The 10,193-nt window shown below is 46.7% G+C and overlaps 1 protein-coding gene across 1 annotated transcript in view; it reads left to right on the top strand.

Annotated features, from left to right (window-relative positions):
- Nucleotides 1-460: 460 nt before the first annotated feature.
- SH3GL2 (SH3 domain containing GRB2 like 2, endophilin A1) overlaps nucleotides 461-10,193 on the top strand; it is a 195,052-nt gene continuing 185,319 nt past the window's right edge. Inside the window, exon 1 of the mRNA XM_054727538.1 lies at nucleotides 461-476. The gene's annotated coding sequence lies outside the window, so the exon portion shown is untranslated. The remainder of the gene's footprint in view (nucleotides 477-10,193) is intronic.

Raw genomic sequence — 10,193 nt, 5'->3', positions numbered from 1 at the left:
CCAGCAAGACCCCTGAGTCCTGCGGGTGCCCGGGCCATCAAAGTGACCAGCGCACAGTCCGCGTGGCTACGAACCACACGCCCAGGCCCTCTGACCAGGCAGCAGGCCCGCGAGTTCCGCGGAGCCGGGTCCGCGCGTGGGGCGCCCGCGCCCAGGTAGCTGGGCCAGCAGCACCTGTCCGCCAGCCCCGCGCCCGGGGCGGGGCTTCCCGCGTCCCCTTTAAGAGGCCGCATCACCCGCCCCTGACGTCAGTGTGTCTATCCGCACGAGCCCGCGTCCCGCGCCGCTCCGCGCCCCAGCGCCCACAGCCCCGCGGCTGCACGACGAGCGGCGGCCGGGAGCGCGCCGCCCCGCTCGGCCCTGCTGCCACGCTCCGCCGCTTCCTCCTTCCCGCACCCGCAGCCGCCCGCGCCCGCGCGCCCCCCAGCACCATGTCGGTGGCCGGGCTGAAGAAGCAGTTCCATAAAGCCACTCAGGTAAGGCGCGGGGCAGGTGCGCGGCGGGGCGGTCCCGGGCGGAGCCGCGAGGGGCGCGCTGGGCGCTGGCGAGGGGCCGGGAGCGTGGGACCCCGCTGTCCCCGGCTGCGCCCGCATCGCCCGCCCCGCCGGCCGCCGCATCTGGGACTGGGAGCCCGCCCTCCATTCCCCACCCCCGGCTCAGTGCGGAGCTGCGGGCGCCCGTGAGTGTCCGGCGGCGTCCCGCCTCCGCACCGCCCAGTGCGGGGACGACCGGGAGGGGACCCGGCTGCACCATCGCCCGGGCGCGCGCAGGTGCCTCGCGGTGGGAGATTATGTCAAGTCGCCTATTTCCCCGGTGACCTTGCGGCGTCGGTGCCCCCGATGGTCCTGGGCTGTGCTGGCACGAACGGTGGCCGGCGCCCAGGGTGGCTGCGGGGATGTCCGCGGTCGGCGCTCCTCCCTGGTCTCTGAATCACTCCTCCCACGGTCGGCCGTCCGCAGGCTCAGAGGAATGCGAGGACTGGGCTGCCTTCTGGAAGCTCATGCATCAACTTTTCCTTGGGGAACTTGATGGTCCAACTCCTTTCAAGCCAAGGCTTGACCAGCAGTCAGCATGTCTTTAAAACATTCCCAAGGGTGTTGCAGCCTTAACCAGCTCATCATATATTTAACATTTTTTTTTTTTTTTTTTAGCGAGCCTTTTACATTCCGGATGTGGCTATCTTTCTCTGTGGGTTTAGTAAGCTGTGATTATTGTAAGACATTAATTCAGATTCTAATGATTTAAATCTCAGTGGGCTTGGTTGAAGGATTTTTATGTAGGGAAAAATACCTGAATGCTTATAGTGTGACCTATATCTTACATAATGAGTATGAGTACTATTTTTTTACAATCCAGAAACAGTTCCAGTTTATGGGATCTTTGGCTAAAGGGCTTTGTTGATTTATTTAAATATTCCTCATAATTTAGCCTTAAATCTTGTTTTCATAGATTAGCTTTAATTAATGCTGAGCTTTCTGGTAATTCCTCAGAAGTAGGGAGGTTTTCCCCAGGCAACTACAGTGGCAGCCCAGCTAGGAACCACATCCAGAAAGGGTGAGGGTTGTGATTTATAGAATCTTGGGTAAGTTAGGGTGACAGATGCGGCACGAAATTCCTCTTGTGTGCACCCACGTGCCATCTCTGTCACCACAGACTTGCCTTGCCTTTATAGAACCAGTTATTTTGGCCGATTTGGGAAATCAAAGAAACTGAGACCATTTTAGTAAAAATGCCCATCAGTGGCATCATTTTTGCTCTTCAAATTGGATCTTTCTGCGACCTCTCTGCCAGAAATGTTTGTGAACATAAGTGTATTGTTGGTGTAATTTGGAAGGCCTCTCATAACTTTATGCTTCAAATCCCCTCCGATTACAGACCCAGCATAGGCACCACCCGTAAGGTCGTAAGGTCGCAGGCAGGACGTCTTTGATGTCACTGACCTGTTTTATTTCAGGTACTTGTCACTTCTCTAGGGCAGACCTCAGCACCAGGCTTACCAACCCCACACCTTTTTTTTTTTTTCCACGTTGATTCTGAGGACTTCCTTTTGCAAATCTTGGTGCCCTAAAAGGCAATTAGGAGCCTTGGGTTTAGGGTGGGAAAGGCTGTCTTGACCCCTCCTCTGCTATGACCTTGAGCAAGTTCTTTAACTTCTGAATCTGTCCTTGCTAAAATGAGGATAATGTCAATTTCTTAGAATTGATGGGAACATAAGCGAGTTTGTAGAACACACACACAAAGTGTTCACTAAATGCTGTTACTATGAAGGATAATTTTATTAGGTTAAAATACTGTCCCTTATATTGGCAAGAATGAGCATGAGGAAATTATAGAAGCTAGAATTTTTTTTTTAGTTTGGCTTCCTTAACAGAAATAATCAGAAGGCTCCATTTCAGCCAAATCCTGAAGTTATATGTAGCTTTGAATGTTCTGAATACAAAATTGAAATTGTGATGTGAAAGAACTTCTTAGGTTCTTGGAGGATGTCTGCCTGTGGTGAAATTAGTATTTATCACACTGAATCCAGATGCAGAATCACCACATCATTTGCTTCTTTTTACTGAGAAGTCTTTCATTTTAAAGGTGGAGCAACACAGAGTTTTATCCATTGCTTAATGTAGCACAATCTTAGCCCAAGGCAAAGGTTATTCTTCCTGGGCATGTGTGTGTATTTTTAAGGGTGTGGAAAGCCAGTACCAATGTTTGTGTGTGACCAAGATGTTAAGGGAAATAGCCATATTCTCCATTTTCCCTACCCGGCTCATGAACCTGATCTTATCTACAAAGGAAGCTTTAGACCTAGAATTATTTCCTTTTTAGAACAGATTTGCTGTATTAGATAGTCTATGTTTCTTAAGTGGAAGATCCCTCGTGAGGCAAATGTTTCTCCTGTGTGTGTGTGTGTGTGTGTGTATTTGCTTATGTGAGGAAGGGATGATATTTGTATGAAAAAGCAGTATATGTTTAATGTTTGCCCACTGATTTGAAATATCTGATTAGATGTGTCATAACTATTCTCTTGTTTTAGAATTGACTATTTCTACCTTGTTGCTGACAATTCTTTTCAATATCTCAGCTATTTGGAGGTGAAAACTGCTTTTGCCAAATAAATTTTACTAGAGTGGAAGAACATGTTAAAATAACAAAAATTGATAATCTTTTTACTTTCATAAACTTTACTACTTTACTGCTTATAAAGATGTAATTTACCATGCAGTTAGAATAAAAAAGGTATTCTCTATTTATTCCTGTAAAATCCTATATAATAAAGAGGTAATATGCAAATTGACCATCACACCCTCACAAGATGGCTGCCTATGACCAGGCCGGCACGGGGGTTAGTGAGGGACGACCAAATGACTGAACAAGCAGGCTGCGTGGGGTGACCAGGCCAGTGTGTGTGGGGGGGGTGTGGGGGGGTGGCCAGGCTGGCAAGGCGGGTAGTTGGGGGCAACCAGGCCAGCAGGGGGGGCAGTTGGGGGCAACCAGGCTGGCAGGGGGGGTAGTTGGGGGCAACCAGGCCAGCAGGGGGGCAGTTGGGGTGACCAGGCTGGCAGGGGGGTCAGTAAGGGGTGACCAGGATGACAGGGGGGGCAGTTAGAGGCAACCAGGCCAGCAGGGGGGGGGCAGTTAGGGGCAATCAGACCGGCACGCAGAGGCAGTGAGGGGCGATCAGGCTGGCACCAGGGGGCAGTTAGGGGTGACCAGGCAGGCAGGCAGGTGAGCGATTAGGAGCCAGCAGTCCAAGATTGTGAGGGATGTCCGACTGCCAGTTTAGGCCTGATCCAAGGATCAGGCCTAAACTGGCAGTCAGACATCCCCTGATGGGTCCCGGATTGGAGAGGGTGCAGGCTGGGCTGAGGAGGACCCCCCCCCCTCCCCTGTGCACGAATTTTGACCCCGCCCCCATACACGAATTTCATGCACTGGCCCTCTAGTAAGGAAAATAAGCTTGTATTATTCTACTTTTAGTGTTTTATTCATATTGAGATTTCATGTTAGCAAGAGTAATGGCAATATTGTTTTTCACTTGTTTTACACTGGTAGCAGATTAGTAACATACTGTTCTTACAAAAATCTATATAATTTTTTTTTCTTTATCAGGCATTGATGTGGATGTAACTTGCTTTATAGTAACATGAAAGTCTGTTACAGAGTAAAATTTATTAGGTCATTATATTAGTTTGCTAGAGCTACAAAACAAAGTATCACAAACTTAGTACCTTAACAACAGAAATTTATTGTCTTGTACTTCTGCAGACTTGAAGGCTGAGGTCAAGGTGTCGGTAGGGCCAAGCTCCCTCTGAAGGCACTGGGCAAGCATACGTTCCAGGCCTCTCTTCCGGCTTCTGATGGTTGGTTGGCAATCTTTGGCGTTTCTTGGCTTGTATGGGCGTTCCTCGTTTCATTGTGCTTTACTTTAGTGAGCCTCACAGGTGCTGTGTTTTTTATAAATTGAAGGAAAGACTTTCCATGCAAAAATCTTACTGCTCACTTTATTGTGATAGTGGCTTTACTGTGGTGGTCTGGAACCGAACCCACAGTAGCTCCAAGGGATGCCTGTAGACACCTCACCCAGATCTCTGCCTTCGTGTTCACATAGCATTCTCCTCCGTCTCTGTGTCCTGATTTCCCCTTTTTCTATGGACACCAATCATATTGGATTGGGGCCCTACTTCAGTATGACTTCATCTTAAGTAATTAGATCTGCAATGACTATTTCCAAATAAGGTTACATTCTGAGGTACTAGGGGATAAAACTCAAGCATGTGAATTATTATTTTTTTTGGGGGGGGGCAATAATTCAACCTGTAACACTCATTATTTGCATAAAAGGATTCACAAGTGTTTTAACTATTGTATTTGATTCAACATCTAAAGGGATAATTTAGTCTGTAAATAATATGCTTTCTTCTTTCAGTGAGTTTGGTTAGGATATGTACCGATTGTAGACTTTGTCTCCTGATTTTGTTTTTAGTGATGAAACTCCTTTGGTTAGGCTGTGTATTAGGATGCAGTCTGGTATGTGATTATTGTCATACTCAGCTTCTTCAACTGGAAACATTTAATTACACGGGTATTCTGTGCCTTTCTGTTTTAACTAATTTCTTCATCCTTTATCATATTTAAAATTTTGTGTTTTCAAAATGCAGCCTCCTCTGAGGGGCGATCAGATATTTAAAAATCCTTCCAGAGGTGTCAGGATCGACTTAGATAATGTTTGTGAGAGTGCCATCCTTGCATAAGAAGGACAACTTGAACCATGTTTTTTAAAAAGTTGTTAATGAGCTCGAGCTGACTCATACACATGGCTAGTGGACCACGTACCTTGTTTGAAATGAAAGTTGCAACAGGAAATCATTTCCTTTGAGGCAGCTTCTTTTTGATCAAGGTTTTTGTTGACATAGTTATATATTTGCTCCCCCCTACAGTGATTCTTTAATGTTATAAATTGAGTTTATATGAATTTTAGTTTCAATTTACTTGTAAAATTTTAAAGTAGCCCCCAAATTAATTAGAAATATTATTGAAAATGGCAAGACCTGGTTGGTGAAATTTTCTATTTTTAGGAGAAATGTCATTGGGAAAGTTGGGGGGGGGGAGCTTATGTTTGCAGAGCAGATTCCGTTCTGCCAAGCCTCCTGTGCTACATACAGATTCCCAGGACATCGGGCCGCCCGAGGGCTTTCTTTAGAGTAGGAGAACCTTGAGAAAATGACAGAGGAGGGCCAGACCCTGGTACCCTGCTGGTGGGAATGCGGACTGGAGCAGCCACTGTGGAAACAGTATGGGGTTTCCTCAAACAATTAAATATGGAACTGCCGTTTGACCCAGTGATCCCACTTCTAGGAATATATCCTAGGAAATCTGAAAGAATATATGCACCTCTACGAAGATCTGGAAGTAGCCCAAGTGCCCATCAGTAGATGTGTGGGTAAAAAAGCTGTGGTACATTTATATACCGGAATGCTATGGAGCTAAAAAAGAACTTCTTATCCTTTCCGACAGCATGGAGGGACCTGGAGAATATTATGCTGAGTGAAATAAGCCAGTCAAAGAAAGACAAGTACCACATGATCTCACTTATATGTGGAATCTAATGAACGTAATAAAACTGATTAACAAAACAGGTTCAGAGGCATGGAACAGACTGACAGATCTCAGAGGTAGGGGTGAGGGGGATATAGGAAAAGATGAACCAAATAACTTATATGCATATATGCATAACTCATGGACACAGACAATAGTGTGGTGAAGGCCTGGGCTGGGGCAGAGGCTGGGAGGAGGGGAGCTTAGGGGGGGAAATTGGGGGACATCTGTAATACTGTGAACAATACTTTTAAAAAAGACCCACTGGTAGGTGAATACAGGTTTCCCCACTGTATTTTCTGAAAGTAGAGTGTTCCTAGGAAGACTTTCATAAGCAGAAATGGTGTAAAGCAATGAAGCAATTGCCATTAATTTATATGGAATCATGTTCGAGGGTTTCCACACCCACAATTCAAGGCATGCACATTTTTCATTTCATTCACCACAACCCAAAGGCTTAATTGAGTCATTTTATGCTAAGCCTAGCACCCTTAGAGCTCTCTTAGGTTCTTCTGATAACCTGGGACACATCTTGCTAATGGAAGCACAGAATAAATCGAGATAACGTGCAGGTGCTCACAGACGCAGGGCAATCTCTGGCGGCTTGATGCCGGGGTGCTGGGGGGCCTCCCCAGGGAAGGTGCTTGGTGGGCCACGGCTGCCTCTGTCAGGGCTCACTAAACGCTAAATTTCACTTTTTGCCTTTTTTTCATAAAAGTGAAAATCCTCTTTGGATTTCTTGTGGTTAGTGAAAACAGGTGCTAAAGTGGGTCTTTCATAAAAGTGGGCCTTACGTTCATTAGATTCCACATATAAGTGGGTCTTTCAAGAGGAGGGGCTCCGTAATGAGAATCAGGTGAGGTGGAATTTAAGGGCAGCTGCAGGGTCCCTCAGAATGAGCAGGCCTTCAGAAGTTAACGCCAGAGGGGCAGGATACTGGGGGGTAAGAAACCAAAGGATTTCCTTGACTTCCTCTCCCTTCCCCCTTCTTTTCTTTGATCCTTTGTGCCCTTGCTCTGTGATCTTAGGTGCGATAATCAGTCAGTGTGCCCACAAGAGGGAACCCAGAAAGGTTCAGGAAAACAAAGTTTATTATACCCACAGGTCCGAGAGGCGAGGGAGGGAGGGAGGGAGGGAGGGAGGGAGGGAGGGAGGGAGGGAGGGAGGGAGGGAGGGAGAAGAAGAAGAAGGAGGAGGAGGAGGAAAGGAAGGAAGGGAGGGAGGGAGGGGAGGGGAAGGAGAGGGGGAGGAGAGGGGGAGGAGAGGGAGAGGAGAGGGAGAGGAGAGGGAGACACTGAACACCAAGAGAGGGACAGTGGGGAGAGGACCAGGGGAGCAGGCTCAACCAAACAGGTGAGGAGCCAAGGTGAGGAGCATGGGGACTCCAGTCAAGTGCCTGTATTGGAGTTCAGGTTGGAGTGCACAAGAGAAGGCTGGCTAGAGGGGGATTTCCTTGGTGCGTTTGAATGTTATTAGGTCATGGTCAGGGGCAGCAAGAAAGGGGACGGGTCACCTATTACACTGGTGTACTTGTTCACCTGGGTAGGTGCTAACAGCTTGTGTAGGGCATGTTAAGGCAGCAGTCGGCAAAATATAAAATTTTACAGTAGCCCGGCCAGCATGACTCAGTGGTTGAGCATTGACCTATGAACCAGGAGGTCACAGTTTGATTCCAGGTCAGGGTCAGGGCACATGTCCTGGTTGCAGGCTCAATCCCCAGTAGGGGGCGTGGAGGCAGCTGATTAATGATTCTCATCATTAATGTTTCTATCTCTCTCTCCCTCTGCCTTCCTTTCTGAAATCAATAAAAATATATTTGTTAAAAATTTACAGTACAACATTTCTCAGTTTGGGCGATTATATTTTCTTTATTTCCCTAACCATTTTGAAGCCCAAATGCTTGAGGCTTTATATGGTCTGTAATCTATATAATAAAAGCTTAAGCGACCCTAACGGCGGAATGACCAGAACAACCGATCGCTGTGATGCGCACTGACCACCAGGGGGCAGATGCTCAACGCAGGAGGTCAGTGCGCTTTCACAGGGGGAGTGCTGCTCAGCCAGAAGCTGGGCTCATGGCTGGTGAGCACAGCGGAGGTGGTGGGAGCCTTTCCTGCCTCCGCAGCAGCGCTAAGGAGCAGTGAGCCAAGCAGTAAGGAGCAGGGAGCAGGTGGGTGATAAGGAGTGAGGGGTCCCAGACTATGAGGGGGATGTCTGACTGCCGACTTAGGCCCACTCCCGACAGGACATCCCCTGAGGGGTCCTGGACTGCGAGAGAGCGGAGGCCAGGCCTGAGCCCCCCCACCCCCCAGTACACGAATTTTGTGCACCAGGCCTCTAGTGGGTAATAAAGACTCAGAGGAGTGCTGTAACTCTACCTATTGAAACATCATGGATGTGACACCTGTCACGTGGTTTTGCAGACTACCAACAAATACGTTCAAACATTACTAACGTCATCTAAGCCTGATGCTTCAGGAATAACTACTATTTATGAAGATTTTACATTTAGTACAACTTTAAATTCAGGATATAGTGTTCCAGAATATGGATGATGTGGGCAATAAAATTATTTCAAAACCTTAGAACACTTTTGACCTGTTTTCTTCTAGTCAGTTCCATTTGCCAGTTACCACAAGGGAAATTCTTCTTTTGATCTAATTTTCAACCAGTTGGTTTGGTTGTGTTAATATCACCTTTGCAAGAGGGCCTAATGCTTTAGTTTAACCAAGACCTTTTAATAAATCTTTGTTGCTCAATGCTTGTTTCATTCATATTTCCTATCTGCTTCATGGATCCAGGCTGATTAGGGTTCCACTATCTTTAACATATGAATTTTAAGGTTGCCAAAGGGAATGAGCATACTGGAACAAGAATGGAGATTTTCATGGGCCAGGCCTGGAAGAGGTGTGTGCTGGGCAGAATGCTAAGGCCCTCGATGGCCTCCCTCCTATGTAGTCCTCTCCCCTCTGAGTGTGGGTCAGCCTGTCCCTATGAAAAGATGTCACTCCCAAGATTGTTACCTTTTATGGCAAAAGGAAGACTTTTATGGTTGGGCTTGCTCTAATCACATGAGTGCTTCAAAAGCAGAGCATTTTCTCTGGCTGGTACCAGAAGGGCACGTCAAAGAGATTGGAGTATGAGAAAGACTGGACATGCCGCTGCTGTTTAAAGGTGGAGGGGGCCATGTGGGAAGGAATGCACTCAGCCTCTAGGAGCAGAGAATAGCTCTTGGATGACAGCCAGCTGGGAATCAGAGATCCGAGGCCCACAGCCTTAAAGAAATGGATCTGCCAACAACCTGATGGAAAAGGAATTCTTCCCTAGAGCCTGCAGACAGAAGCCCAGTCTAGCTCATACCTTGAATTTTGCCTCGTGAGATGCTAAACAGATAACCCAGTCAAGCTGGCCCAGGCTTCTGACCTGCAGAACTCTGAGCTAATAGATGGTTATTGCTTCACACTGCTAAATTGGTGGTAATTTGTTATGCAACAACAGAAAACTAATAACTGGAACAATCACTTTTGTTTGTGTTCAGTTGGTTGGAACTCGTAATACGACCCAACTGTAATAGATGTAAGTGCAACAGAAGAAGGGAGGAGGCTGGGAATTGTAGTCCAGCAGTGTACCAGCAATGTAGAAGTAGGTGTTGGTAAGAGGTGAGAAGTCTTTGCTCGCCCTGTGACTATAACACATTAATTTATATATGCTTATGAGTTTATGTATGTGTACATAATCCATCATGAATATACATTATAAGTCTACTTTGCTGAGTCAGTCTTTTCTAAATACATAAGGGTCATGTTCCATATTTTTTTAAAAAATACATTTTATATTTTACAGGTTTCTTCCCTGTAATTTTTTTATATTTAGGTATTTTTCTCTAGTGAACCATGTTTTTTTGTGCTGTTTTGTTCCTGATCAATTTTAGACAGTGAAGTTGTTTACTTTTTGAGCAGCCTCTTAACTTGGTAGTACAATGACGGCTTCATTAACCTTGGAATGTAGAGACTGGAGAACCATGAAGAGGCTTTGAGTTATGAGTTTCGGTGATTTTTACCAGTGAGGGGAGAGTGGTTACACTTGACCCTGCATCTGTTTTT

Source organism: Eptesicus fuscus, chromosome 15 (assembly GCF_027574615.1).
Source record: "Eptesicus fuscus isolate TK198812 chromosome 15, DD_ASM_mEF_20220401, whole genome shotgun sequence".
NCBI lineage: Eukaryota > Metazoa > Chordata > Mammalia > Chiroptera > Vespertilionidae > Eptesicus > Eptesicus fuscus.
The sequence above is the reverse complement of the archived record's forward strand: the minus strand, read 5'-3'. Positions and strand labels throughout refer to the sequence as shown.